Consider the following 16083-nt stretch of genomic DNA (forward strand, 5'->3'; position numbering starts at 1 on the left):
TTGCATCATATCCATGTTTCCCACTCTTTGGCCTAAGGGTTTCCTAACAATTAGGTGTGTAGATTGCACAAATTCCTTGGCATCTTTCTCATTTACTCTCTACCATTTGTGTGCCACTTCATAGGATTTTTGGTGGTATTGGTCTAAACTCAAGAGGTGGAAAACCTTCTCTATGTTTGGTGGGTTAAGGTCAAGGACTATCTTTCAAGGGGCACTCTTTACAACCTTCTCCTCTAGCACATAATATTGAGCTAGTATCATGATCAATTTTGACGATTGAATTGATGTAGGGTATGAATTGACATTCACTAACCCAATATGGATTAGAGCTAATACCATTTCTGATATATACTTTTTTGTCTAGAGTTTCACGAAAGTGTTTGAGTTCTATGTCCTAGATCTATGTATGTTTATCCTAGAATCTAGATTTCTTTGGAGATTCTTGGCATTTCAATGCAACTATTTTTGGTGCCTTCTTTTCTACCATGGATGAAGAGGATGATGCCATTTTATGTGCACAAAAAGAGGAAAACATTAGTATTTTTATATCATTTGACCAAAATGGGAGTTGGCTAACACCCAAACTAATAGAAAAAAAAAAAAAGAAGAAGCTAAAACTGATAAAAATAAGTCCTATCCCATCAAATGCTTCTTTTGTGCACTAGCACACTAAGCTCACCGATGAAAGTGTACATGTGTGCAACTATGTACATGTGTAGTTGTGCTCATTGTGTACCCTAAGGGGGGAATTTCATCTTGTAGTGGACACATGTGCATATCTTGAGGGTGCACATCTGTGCAATTGTGCATGTGCACACCTCGAAGAGGAGTCACTACCTTGGAAGGTAGAAGAGATGGAGGGTCTTGTAAATGTAGATTGGAAAAGTTACAAACCTTCAAGGTGTATGGTGTTGTGATGTAGAGAGGAAATAAGAAAAAATGAGATGAATGGAAAGGGTGGGATCTATTTGTAGACCCTAGTGCAAATGCATACCATCAGAGGCTGCACAAGAGCACCTTTAGCAATTGTTTGAGAAAAATCCATAACAATATTTGTTTTTACCTCTCTAATCTTCTTGATACTATTTGATTGGAGACTAAGGAATTAGCTAGACCCAAAGGAGGATCCTAATGATCAAGGCACTAGACTAGATACCTCATAGAGGATTTTAAAATGAGGGTGCCCTCATTTGTGACTCAAAATGGGGTGTGCATTATGGAACCACAACAATAACCATACCCTATAAGACCTTATGGAAAAAAATCTAAGCCTACCAAAGACCACTCAAATATCAAGATGAAGATGCAAAGAATATAAAACCAAAATGGGCCCAAGTTGGGTTCACCAATTATTGTACAGTTGGAAAATGGAAGAAAACCATCCATAAATGAAATGAAGGTGGAAGACTGAGATCCAAGGCTTTTGATTAGAATTGAAGGATACAAGAGGAAGTATCAATAGAAATATAATAGGAAAAAGGATGAATAACTCAAATTTATTTCCTTTACACCCTCACCACTAGAGGATTTAAGTGGAGGATAAAGTAAAGTAATGTTGTAGTGAAAATAGGAAGAATATAATATACCTTGTAGAATATAAACCTATGAATTTTTTGCTAGATAATGTTAGAAGTTTCTACAATTCAAGATCTATGCTAAAATTTGTAAGACAAATATATATATATATATATATATATATATATATATATATATATATATATATATATATATATATATATATATATATATATATATATATATATATATATATATATATATATATATATATATATATATATATATATATATATATATATATATATATATATATATATATTTGGGACATTTTTCATAGGGAAAACTAGATGATTAGCAAAAAATGGATGATTAGGGGTATATTGCACAACCTTGATTGATTATGTGCAAGACTAATTATGATTTTGTAGTTCCATAGAGAGCTGAAACTTTTATCCAAACTTGTAATTTTTTCATCAATCTAAAATCTTAAAAGTGTAATGAAAAGAGATAGTTTGTTTGTTGTTAGGGGGGAGGGGGCAAGGGTGTTTACCTTGCTCAATCCCTAGTTTAGGAATTATCCTTGTGTTTTAATAGAAATGGAATGCTAGCAAGTAGTAGTGATGTATCTAATATAATGAAATGTAAATCTTTACATATGCTCTTGAATATATAATGTAACCAAGTATGTAGATGTAATCACTTTGACTCAACTTCAAAAACACTAGAAAGAAAATTAATATAAAACCAAAACCTTTTTGGATGTATGTTCTTGAAATCCATCTTGTAGAAGAACATAGATCTTGGAAGGATGAATGTAAAATATTAAAAAAAGAATCTTGAATATATCAAGGAAGATCTTGAATGTTGAAAATGCAATAGAACATCTAGCATACACTCCTTCAATGGCTTGAATGTATAGATCCTTGATCTTCAATGGAGAGAAATCTTGTAGATTTTGATTTATTGAGAAATGAGTGGCAACTTGAGAGCTTCAGCATGAGTACTTGAACTTGAGAATGTATGATGTGAAAATGATGAAATGGAAGGGTTCATATAGAGCTCAAAATTGACCGACTCCCACAAGTTGACCTACCTAAAAGTTAACACACCAAAAACATCTATACATAAGACTAGAAGAGGAGGCCCAAAATATATTTCAGTTAGCATGGACACTAGGCCCCTTGTTGGCCCATTAGGGGTGCACTATACTCTTGATTGGATAAGGGAATATGAGGCTCTTGAAAAATATGCCCCTTAACTTTTGGGATCTCCTCATAATCATAAGATAGGTCCCAAATTTCCATAATTAGGTGGAGAGTTCATATATGGATATTAAAATGTGAAAAGTAGATTTCAAGTGGATAGATGAAGGAAAGGGAGGACCTATGAGGATACATCCTACCTCTAGCTTAACAGTATAAGAATATGATCTTTAAAGATGATCTATTAGGTTTTACCCTAATTCCACATTGGAAAAACTAAAAAGAGGAAAGAAAGGAGGAGAGATGTAAATGAATGATCAACTCCCTTTAAATGGGTTCTAATAATCATTAAATTGATTTCCTTCAAATTTAATATGGTAAACATATGTATTGAAAGAATTATGAGTAATATAATTTGAAGCAACATCAATATGAAAACTACAAAGGCTGAGAGAAATTCACAATAGATTAAAAAAATATGGCACAAATATGGAATCTTTCCTTTGAATGTAACTATGAGTAACTAACTATCTTTACTTGATAGAATTTAATCCTTGCTAGTGCATTCTAACCAATAAACTTACATTGGAGACTATTGTTATTAAAATAAAAACTCTTTATGAACTTCACAAAAACTAATGCATATAAAACATACTTTAATCAATTACAATTAACATCAATTTTTTCAAGATGAAATGTGGTAAACTCAATTTATATGAATATCATCATGTCAGTTTTCTTGTACAATACAATATGGACAGACACAAAAATCAAAAACTTCCAATGAGTAAGTGCCAGGTCATTAGGATGTAAAGGCCCTACCAAGGTAGTTGGTGTATATATAGATGCATCCTTATACTTGAAATTTGGAGACTCTTTTATAGTCCATTGAATGGCAATAAATATTCTTACTACACTCCTCCAATGCCTTCTTACTACCTTTTTGTAGGAAATATAATGTAGGCTAGGTCACTGAGAGGGGAGGGGTGAATTAGGAACCAATAAAACTTTTAAACTTAATTCACCAATTAAATCATCACCATGTAATTTTATATATTTTCATGCACGAAAGAATAAATGAAATAATAGATTCATAACACTTTGATAGAAGATACGATGACCTAGAAACCTTCCAAGTATAAAGTAAAGTGCGGGGGGGGATGATACCCATAAAATTTAGTATAGAAGTATAAATTTGGCCTATTAAGGCTTACAATTGGTCACTTCCAATGACTTACCCTACTACGAGCAATAAGAACTATTAGTCCACCTTGTGAAAGGATTTTACAAACATACAATCAAGTATGCACTATGCTAGGATATTTAGCATAAGACTATTAAGTCCACCTTGTTACAGGATTTGATTGATGCACTTGTTAGAATGAGTCAATGGATGGTCTCTAATCTAAAACTTTGTTTTGTTGTATGAGATTCCTTGAATTACAATGATCACCTTGTTGTGATAGATAAGCCCAGAGACAACTTTAAGAAACCCCTCTCGAGAGAATTATGTAAAATGCTGGGGAATTCAACATTAAATATGCAGGAAAAATTTCTAACCAAGGGAAATTTTTTCATTCGAGGCAAGGGAGAAAATTATTTTCTATTGGTGAAATTTTTGTTTCTGTATCAAAATTTAATAATAATTGTGGCGAATTAATTTTATTTTTTTTAGTACGCAAATAAATGTAGGCGATTTTTTTTGTTGGTCATAAACATTTTCGTAATGTAAGAGGCGAATTACTTATTTTATATAACACAAACTATTAATATAGTTGGATAATATGTCAATTTCCAAAGAGAGATTATTTTATTTTTTGCTGAATTTATAGAGTCAAAAGTGGTCCATGGCCCACATGCCAAGTGTACACTATACAATGTACTTGTAGTATGCCAATCCATTAAGATTCAATTAATAATGTACCCTTTTTTGTTGCCAACTTGGTCGTCATAACTTTTAATGTTGTCATTTTATGGTGAAAAGAATTATTTTGGACCATTGATTTAATATAGATCAATGGCTTCATTCTATTTCAGGCCTAATTTTAAATGACATACAATAAAGTCTCAATCTTCCCGAAATTTGGACACGTGTGTTAAAGACTAAAACATAAAATAGTTGGCTAAAGAGGGATAGTTAGAGACACATGTTAGTAAAATGGTGGGTGATGCGCAACCTGAGGAAAACTATTATTTTATTTTAAGGGAGAAATAACATTGTTCAATAAGAAAACATTAGGGAAATGCAGACAAATTTTTTTAAATAATTGTGTTTTAAATGTAGATTACATTGGTGATTGGACTGGGATTTGTGACCAATTATGTGTAAACTAATAAGTGATTAGCCTTGGATTTTGACACAAATTATTTAATATCTTGGCGACATGGTTGACCTTGTATGTAGGTTTTATTCGCCAAATTGCGATTTCCCAAAGAGACAGAATAGCCAATTGGCAAAGATTCACCACTAAAAAAATCATTGGATAAGCCTCTACAATTTCTATTATTGCTTGTAGCCTTCACTAATTTTCCCTCATCTTCTTCTTAATTCTTCACATTTATGTTTTGGATATGATATAATACATTACATATATATCAATCCACTTAATTACCTTCTCGGTTTGGTTACAATACTAAATTCATCATAATTGACAAAGTCAGTCCACTACTATAACTCAAGTTCTGAAGAGAAATTACTGATGTTTTGATACTAAGAAAACACTCTCAACACTCAAAAAACTCTAGAACTTAGTTGATGTTGAAGCTTGGTCCATAGTAATCACTTCAAGTGCTAGGAACTTGGTCAGCACTATAGGACTCAGTGAATATTAAGAAACTTGGGAGATACTAAAATCACTTGGTTGACACTACATGACTCGGTCAACACTAAATTCACTTGGTTAATACTATGAGCTCGATAGACACTAATATGCTTGGTTAACTCTATAGAGCTTGATTAACACTATGATCTTTATCACTTATAGTAGAAATCTTAGTAGTCATTACTATGCTTGAGTAAAACTATACATTTCCTCTAAAGCTCGGTAGAAATTGTAGAACTTGACAAGCATTGTAATCTATCTAATATGTTTAGTTGACCCTATGAATATTGATATGAATTACATTATAACAAATTCTCTTAGTAGCAACTGAAATGCTTGGTTAACACTGCTAGAAGAATGGTAATCTCAGTAGCAACTGTAGAGCTTGGCAGAAATGAAACCAACTAACTAAATGTTAAGTCACTAAAAGATAAATGATTTGACCATAAGGCCAAAAATATTCCCCTTTGGAATTAGTGACATAAAAACGTATCATACCAAAAATTTGAATTCTCAAAAGTATAAGTCAAAGCTCCCTTGTCGATAATCTGGATATGTAACTTAGTTCTGACTTTTTTCTACTATTGTAGCCCGGTAACTTCTTACTCTATTTATTTTTATTTTTCAAAACTTCTTTTGTTAACATATTTTCTACTATCCATATATATGTTTCCTTTTATATCACTACTCCTCCATACATATATATGTCTCTCCCACACATATATCTAGAGTATAATAATATTCTTTTTTTCTACAAATAATCTTCTGTTCTTCCCTTTTTTCAATAATCTTATCTTCTCCCCCTTTTTGACATAAATGCCAAAGGTGCAAAAATATTTATAAGTTAATACAAAAATGTGACAAGAAATCATTATGTACCTTTGAGAGGATTTTGATGATCTTGTTCCAAATCTCTTGCAATACCTTGGATGCATATAATGCTATTTGCACTTCTATCTACAAGTTAGGAAGGATCATGTCTTGAATATCTACAAGTGTGGCCCTAATCATGGATTCTTCCCTTAATAATTATGCCTAAAGATCTATTAGGTATCTAATTTTCACAAAATGTGTGGAGCTGCAACTAGGATCAAGTGATAGCTGATGTGCACTTGCCTCTATGTCTTCATCTATCTTGGATAATTTGTCCTTTACATCCTTAGTAAAGATAGATGTATCACTTAACTTTACAAATAAAGAAATTAAATTATTTACATAAGTTTCAAGTGTAAGAAAAATAGAAAATAATTATACTAGGTTAATAGTTATCTTCTCTAGTACCCTCTCCAAAAATTTATTTTCTAACTTTGTTTCTACCCTCTGCAAAAGTTTTTCTTTCCCATTCATCTCCTTGCTGAATTTGTTAAAAACTTCAGCTAGTTGATCCAAAATAGGTTGTTTCTCATCAACCTCAATTCTCAAAGCATTAAGAAATATGCTTTTGATGTCTTCAAGTACATAATTTTACTTTTTTCTTGGACCTCTTTTTCCATAAATCACCTAGGGTATCTACTTCTGAGGATTGAGGTTAGAGGTATCCAAATTTGGATTAACAATTTCCTCATCCAAATCAATTTCTTTATCATTACCCTTCTCTACCAGAATAGAAGGAGAAATAATTTCTTTTCCTTTTCTCTTAACTTATGTTCTCATTTATGGCTTAACCTCAACTATCATTGCACTTATTGTAAACACACTTGGTATTGAAACAATAGTTGAAAAAGTAGGAACACCAACAAATGTAGGAATAGTAGAAATAACATTAATAATAGGAATACCTTGATGTTGCTCAGTCAAGGTTGATGCTGGAATGATTTGAGCCTACTACTTAGTAGATAAAGTGCTAATAACTACACTCATATTTTCACTTGATAATGGTGCTCCAAAGATTGGTTGTGTCCTGGGTAATGTAGTCTTCACCTCAACCAACTTGGTAGAAGTATTCTTAGACCTAGATTGTACTAAGGCTTTTCTTGTAGAATGAGGAAAGGAAGCCATAACCTCTACTACTATCTTTTCTTCATCAGATTCTTGTATAGTTTAAATCTCAAGAAGATTTCCTCCTATAGCTTCTTGATCTTCTCCATTGGCATCATCTTGTTCATTGTCAACTTCCTCATCATCAATTTCCTTATTATCTTTTTAAACATTTTCTTCTTCATCATCCTTTTCATCTAACTGCAAATTTTGATCACTAGACTTGTGCAACATATAGATGTTCTTCCATGCAATAGTGTAAGAATTTTCCTTAGGGAAAAATTCACCTAGGTAATAAGAACTTAAACACAAGCACAACTATAGACCAGAAAGAGAGAGTATGAACAAAATAATGATATATTCATTCAATATAAAATATGTGAAAGTACACTAAGAGTGCCTATATATAAAGGCCTCTGAGATGCATCTAGAATGCCTTGGAATTAGCTACATGATAAATCATACAACTAGGAACATGTCCACCAGATATGGGTTATCCTCCATTAAGCATAGAAGTAAGTGTGATGATGAGAGGATAAGCCTACAAGGGTGTAACACACAAATCAGTGTTGTAGACAACATGTGCTAAAAAGGGGGTGTGAATAACTATGTCGGCTACATGACAACTCAGTGAATGATGCAAACTCTAGTATTGTAGACACTATGTACTGAAATAGAGTTGCATTTGTGTTCTTTTGTGTTGTCAACATGACAACTCAAAAATGTGCGTAAACTCCTAAGTGTCTCACAAAATAAAATAATAAAATAATGCAAAATAATAAAAATAGTACATTAACCTATGTAAACTTAAGTAAGTGTAAATAGTAAATACATATTTACACCAACACCCCCCCTTAAGTGCAACTTAGAGGAATGCCCTTAAACTTATGAAAACAAGGATTAAATGCATAATGGGTCTCGGCTACTAGGCCATGTTAGGTACCCATGTACATAATGAAATGTAAGGGGAAAAACTCATGGGAAAAACCCTCCCCCAAAAAGGGAGATGTAAAGGGATGCATGCATGGATGGAGTAATCAAGACCCCCCCATTATGAAATACATCTAGTATATACAAAAATGAAGAATAAGAAGAACAAGAGCCTTATAAGAGGAAAAGGGACCCCCCATAAGAAAGAAAAGGAAGAGAGACAAGGTAGTTCCACCCCCCACCCCCCCCCCCCCCCCACACACAAAAAAAAGAAGAAGAATGCCAGTTAGTGAAAGCCATTCCAAGGAAGAAAGAGGGAAAACCTCATGGGAAAAGCCCTCCACAAAAAAGAGAGATGCAAAGGGATGCATGGATGGATGGAGTAATCAAGACCCCCTAATTACCATACATCTAGTTTATAAAAAAGTGAAGAATGATAAGAACAAGAACCTAATAAGAGAAAAAGGTCCCCCCCCCATAAGAAAGAAGAGGAAGACAGACAAGGTAATCCACTCCCCAAATGAAGAATGCCTATCAATGAAAGTTGCTCCAAGGAAGAAGCTACTCCAAGAGTGCAGAATGATGTTTCTCCCCTTTGGAAGAAACAAAGGCCAAGGTACAATCTTGAAGATATATGGTGACCTTGAAACCTACTCATGTATTCCTATGTTGATGCTAATGTTTGCCTCATTCAACTATGCTGAAAGGAATGAATGTAGATTTGGCAAGGATGTCTATTGAACCTATTGCAATGAACCATCTATCTCCTCAACTAACAAAGAGACCTTCGACAACTATTGTTCATAAGTATCCACAATCACACCAACTTGTAAAGATTGATCATGTAGAGAATTGACATGAGGGTTAGAGTGATCCCTCATAACAACTATAAAAGGATCACCTTCATCAAAGAGAAGATGCAAGTCCTCAAGGCTATGTTCCAAATCTACAATGTGTTACTCCATGAACAAACCTCTAATGTCTACCATGTAGTCATCAACTAAAGCTGGAGCTAGAAAGCAACATGTACCATGATGCGTTAGACCTTTCACTATGGCAATATAAGCATGCGAACTATACTAATGATTTCACCTCACACTAAAATTGTTGATAGAACTCCATGCATTTGAATCTATTGAAGCACTATCACTGGTCTCACTATTAGTTTCCACTATGTATAAAGTGTAGAGGGAAGTAGAGGGTAAGCTAGGTGAACTTTCCTCAAAGTGTACATCCTTCTCCAAAAAAATCTCATGAGTCTCTAGATGCATAAGTCTATAAGCCTTAACATTGTCTTCATATCCTATGAAAGTACAAGGCCAAGGTGACGGTGCCTTGCAACCCCTAGAAGATAGGTTTGCCCAAGCTAGACAACCAAACACTCTGAAGTGACTCACAACTAGTTTTTTTCCGCACCATGCCTCAAAAGGAGTCTTCCCATCTAAGGCAATATGAGGAGACCTATTAAGTATGTGAGCAGCACTACTAATGGCTTCAAATTTAAGTGTTGGATCAAGAGACTTGGCTTCTATGATGCAAATTACCATGGTCTTGAGAGTCATAATCCTAATAGCTACAACATCTATCTTGTGTGGACTGAATGCTAGTGGATTTTGAAGAACAATTGCCTCAAGTTTAAAAAAGTCTCTAAGTCTTTTGTTCACATATCTATTCTCATTGTCCACTCATAGTACCTTGATGGCTTTCCTTGAATTGTGTTCAACATGAGTCTTGAAGGCTTAAAGCTTATGAACCACTTCACTCTTGTGATGAAGGAAGTAGACCCATGTGAATTATGAAAAGTCATCAACAAAAGTAAGGATGTAATAATCTTGGATGACTGATGTCATAAAAAAAGGACCTACTAAAACCATATAAACCAACTTAAGAACAACTAGTGCTCTAGAAGGCTTCCATTTATCATACTTCTCCTCAAGATGCTTATCCACTAAACATTATGAACACTCACCCTTAAAAAAGTTGATGTTAGGTAGACCTTTGACCATGTGTTTGAAGCAAAGTTGTTGAAGAGAGTGAAAGGCATGATGACCAAACTGCTCATGCCATAACTTGATTTGTGAAGTAGAGTGGGTCAATAAGGCTTGAGAAGGAAAATTAGGCATAAAGTGGGAGAAGCAATAAAGCCTCTTCTCATCATTGAATTTCTCCACTGCAACCAATGAATCATCTCTAAGACTATGCACCATCATTGAATCTAGAAGGAACTCAACTTTGTGACCATCTCCATGGTGAGTGATTTGGTAAACTGAGAGGAGATTGGAGCTAAGGTTTGGAATGTAAAGTTAATCTTTGAATTCCTCATTGTCCATTACCACATGTCCTTTTCCTTCAACTTCCATTTTAGTATCATCTCCCATGAATATGTGTGTTACCTTTGACTACTTCAATGAAGAAAAGTCTTCCTTTGAAGAATCCATATGATAGGAGGCACCTAAGTCAAGTATCCATTTTGAAGAAGAATTTGAGTTTTCCATAAGTGCTTGCCCTTTTCATTTTGAAGAGGTTGGAGTTGAATCCTTGGAAGCACCTGGCACTAGAATCTTGTTCTTCTCGAGTAGATTTTCTAGCTCAATGATTCTTTTAGTCTTGCAATGATTCTCATCATTATTTGGCTTCTTGCAGTATGCACAAAAAAGTTTTTCCTTCTTTTCTTTACTTCCTTCTTTTTGGAAGAAGAATTGCCTTGCTATGAGGAGGATTATTGTGTCACATATTGTGTTTTCTACTTTCACTACTTTTTCTTGTTGTTGCTAGAACATTTCCCTCCTTCACTTGATTGGTGCTCATCACTAGCCACCAAGGCCTTGGTCTTTGATGACTTGAGAAATCTCAGCTCTATAAAGTGAGATTGTTCAAAAATCAACATCTTTGCAAATGCATCAAAGGTAGGCTTCTAGTAAGTAGTTTCCATGGTCAACCTGTGACTATTAAAACTTCAAACAAATGAAGTATACTCTAAAGGTAGCCTCTTCAAGATGTCATGAATCAAATTTTGATCCTTTGTGGGATTTCCACAATCTTTAAGTAGCGCACTATACTCATTAGCTTTGTTGATGTAATCTTGAATTGTGTCAAATTTCTTTGGATCCAAGAGATGTACATCATCCTCAATCTAAAATCCCTTTGCTTTATCCACCTTACCATACCAGGATTCAAGTTTGTCCCAAGCAAGTTTGGATTCTATGAAACTGGCAATGTGAAAGAAGAGATCTCTATGTACAAAACTCTTCATAATTCCTAAAGCCCATTGGTCTTATTTCTTCCATTCAATGAGTTCTTTAGCATTACCATGTTTGGTGATTGTACCAACAACATAAAGATCGTAACCTTTTTCCATTAATCTACTCCATGCAATATCTTTCCATGTAGAATAATTGTGTGAAGTTAGAGGTGGACATTTAAATGAACCCATGATGCAAAAAATGAAAAGAGCACAAAAGAGAGACACAAGAACATAGTATACACCCCCCTTTTCACTCAATCAAAAGACACGCCCAAAAAAATGCTTTTGGCAATTTATAAGTAGTGCCTATACAATGGGCCACTTGTCAAAATGAACAAAGTGGAATTTCTAATTTTTCTTTTACAACTACTTTTTGAGGCCCAAATCTATCATTAATAATTGTAGCTTAGATGTATAACAATTTTGGAAAGTAACCAAAGCTTTACAATGCAAAAAAACTCCTAGATCTAAAAGTGAGAAATTTGTCCAGACAACCCTAGAATTTGACTATAGATCTAGAAAATAGATGGAAAACAACATACTTTCAAAAAAAATAAAACTTGAAAAGGTGACTAGATGAGCCCTTATGGAGCATTTGAAGTTACAAAATGTAGGATTATGCAAGTAGAGTTTTCAGAAAAACACAATTTATGAAAAATCCTTGCACCAAAATAAGAAAATAACACCACCACTAGAAAGTTCAAGAAATTCTATCTAATTTCCAAAAAAATTGCACCAAATTGGAGTTCAGATGACCAAGTTATGGGCTTGCAAAGTCAAGCAACCAAACCAAAAGGCAATCTGGAGAGGGATCTAGCTAGAAAATTGTGTGCTTAAATTTAACAGTCAAATGGCTATTGCAATAGTTCATATGGTAGCCTACATGTCACCATATAGCTATCTATGTAACACCTTATTGTATTGCTAATGTCAGCTCTGTTGTCCTATGTGGTAAAGGAGTGATGTGGTTGGGTACTATGTGGCAAGGCTATTGGCTTGGACTTTGAGATGGTGAAAGTTTGTCCATGTGGAAAATTTTTATTTATCCACATGGAGGTCTCTATACTCCTATGCAGTATCCATGTGTACTGGCAAAATATATGTTTTGTGATGCTAGGAAGATGACTCGGTAGGCCAAAGAAGATTCTGCTATGGTTGAAACTCTAGTGTTAGAAGTAGGGTGCCACTAGTGGCCTGTTCATGCAAGGAAAGGCAAAAGATGGTTGCTGGAATTATTTTTAAAAAATTCAACATCACTCAAGTGGAAGTGCTCTATACTATTAAGAGGAAAGTGGTCACATGTTGAAAGAAAACAAGGTAGCTTGATAGGGTTTAAGTGATCACCGATGGTTGTGCGAGCCAACCAATTAATATGGTATGTCCTTTAACTGTGATGTTGCCGCTACAACTAGGAAAATAATGCCTACCAATTAAATAATAAATTCCTCTAAGTAGGGCTAGGATATAATAAAATAGTTTTGTAAAAAAAATCCTCTACTAGCTACCAGAAAGGAAATTTTTTTTTCCAAAAATACTGTAGAAAAATACAAAGAAAAAATTATAGACTCAAAAATAATTAAATAGATCTAAAAATGACCATAACCAAATCGCAAATTAGGGCCTCTAGGTTTTGATTTGCAAAAAAAAATTTCCTCATAGTTGACTTTGAGCCAAGGTAGCCAAGTTTATAGTTGATCTTCATTGAATCAACATTTTAGATGTAATGGCAAGGTCAAATCTGGCTCTAGATGCTCCCAATTTGTAAAATATTCTAGATTCAAGCTGAGGTGCTGATGCATTAATGGTCTCAAATGGCTATGTGATGAGAAAATCTCCAAGCTCTGATACCATGTAAGAATTTTTCTTACAAAAAAATTCACCCAGGAACTAACAACTCAAACACAAGCACAACTATAGACCAAAAAGAGATAGTATGATCACAATGACAATATATTCATTCAATATGCAATATTTAAAAGTAAACTAGGAGTGCCTGTATATAAAGGCCTCTAAGATGCGTCTAGAATGCCTTAGAATTAGCTATATTATAGGTCATACAACTAGGCACATGTCCACCAGATATGGGTTTTCCTCCATTAAGCATGGAAGTAAGTGTGATGATGAAAGGATAATCCTACAAGGGTGTAACACATAAGTTAGTGTTGTAGAAAACATGTTCTAAAAAGGGAGTGTGAATGATTATGTTGTCTACATGACAGCTTAGTGAATGATGCAAAATCTAGTGTTGTAGACACCATGTGTAGAAATAGAGTTGTGTACTTTTGTGTTGTCAACATGACAACTCAAAAAGGTGCAAAAATTATTAAGTGTCTCATAAAATAAAATAATAAAATAATGCATTAATCTAAGTAAGTGTAAATAGTAAATACATATTTACACAAAAAAGTAGTATTTGACTTTATAATAGATTCAATTTCCTTGCAAGGATCATTAATGCATTGAATTTTGGTGTGAGCTTCTACTCATTCTTCTTCAATCATTCCTTTACTTCCTTGTTTGATGGATTAGGCATTAGTTGCATCAAATTCTACTCTGTAATATCCTTTTCCACATTTAGTGCATTCTCCCATATTGGTGTAACTACCTTCAAGATTTCATGAAGAACTTGTTTGACCATTTCATGAAGGGAATGCTTCCATTTTTCCATCTTTTCCACTAGGGAATCTTCTATTTGTTTCTTCTGTGTTGCACTTCTAGTATCATATTTAAGAGATTTAAAAGATCCCATGTCTTCTTCTTCTAGTCTTTTCAATTTCTCTTCAACGGTATGATGGGGACACGACCCAAGCACAAAATGGGCATAATAGGAAAGGGAAATTTTATTAGCTTTGTAAATAAACTAATAAATTTAGTATAGAGAAAATAGACTTCAAAACATGCCCTATGGGTTTACAATAGCATAAATCTAGAGATAATTTCTCCTTTCAGTACCTCCTCTCAAACTCCACTCTGAACTGCCCTTTTACAATGCCAGAAATGTTCTTAAATAGAACCCAGAGGGTTAAGGATTAGGAATACATTCTAGAAAGTGCTAGTTGGCATCAACCGACAAAATAGAAGGTTCTAGAAATTGTAATAGAAGTCAGCACAAAATTAGAAGAATCCAAAAATGGTTACCAAACTTTCGGGAGGCATAACTTTTGAACTGTAGCTCCAATTGACAAACCATTTACATTTTCAAAAATCTCTCGAAGAACTCTATAGTAGTAGGGTTTGTCTTCTAAAATATAATCTATTTAGCTTCATCTTCATCTTCATCTTCATCATCACCGAGTTAGCTTCTTTCTTTACCTTGAAGTTCTTCTAGTGAAACAACAGAGTTTTTTAATGATGACCTTTCGTTTCTTCTTAGGAGGATCCTCTTCTTCAAACGTTTCTTTCTCTACATTCTCCTATTCTCCTTCACCTTCCTCTATGTCATCTCCTTTACCCTAAGTCAACATGAGAGGAGAGCTTGATGCTTTCGAATTCTTCATCATTTTCTTTATCCTTTTTCTTCCTCTATCTAATAGTTGGGGTAGCTTGATTTCAAGTTCAATTCTGGCCTTCTCTTCCTCATAGGTTCCAAAGTATGGAGCCTTGGGATCTGTTGGATCATTTAGTAGATCCTCAATGATTTCCTTGGTTTCATTAATGTCAACCTCATATTCCATAGGTTTAACTTGTGCCACTCTAGGCCTAACTTCTTGGATGTAGACCTTGTCACAATCAACTAGAAAAGAGATATGTTGCTCATAGTCTTCTACTAATTTCCTTGTTATCCGATATCTACTCTGTATTTTTTCCTTGAAGGTCTCAAAATATTTATCCATAATACTATCAAAATTTTCTCCCATCTTTACTATAAATTCATTTATTTGATATAGCATTGGTATGTCCTTCTTCCACACCATAGTTCCTTTCAAAGGGAAAATTTTTTGAACATAAAAGTGTTTGAAATAATTGATTAATTATGTATTGTCTTTTATATTATGCAAAATTTCATATCATTGCTAGTTAGTGTATGTGAAGCTCACTCAGGAATTGATGATAGTTTTCTATATTGACTAAGCATTCTAGAGTTTTCCTACTTTAGAAGATATTGTCTACTGAGTTCACTAAGGTGACAAAGGAAAGTTTACAAAAGTTGAGTGTTAACTGAGCTCACTCAGTTAGTGAAGGAAATGTTGGATGGAACCAGTGTTAATCAAGCTCACTTAGTTACTAAAGGAACTTACAAGAATATGCAGTGTTAATTGAGTTTACTTGGTTAACACAAGAAAATTGCTTTGAGTTAATATCTACCAAGTAGGGTTGGCTAACAAATGATTTTCTTATTTTGGCATATTGAGTTCAATTGAATTGTCTATTGGTTCTAGCCAACTAAGAA

This window comes from Cupressus sempervirens, chromosome 10 (assembly GCF_028749045.1).
Source record: "Cupressus sempervirens isolate cs-2001-9-10 chromosome 10, ASM2874904v1, whole genome shotgun sequence".
Taxonomy (NCBI): Eukaryota; Viridiplantae; Streptophyta; class Pinopsida; order Cupressales; family Cupressaceae; genus Cupressus; species Cupressus sempervirens.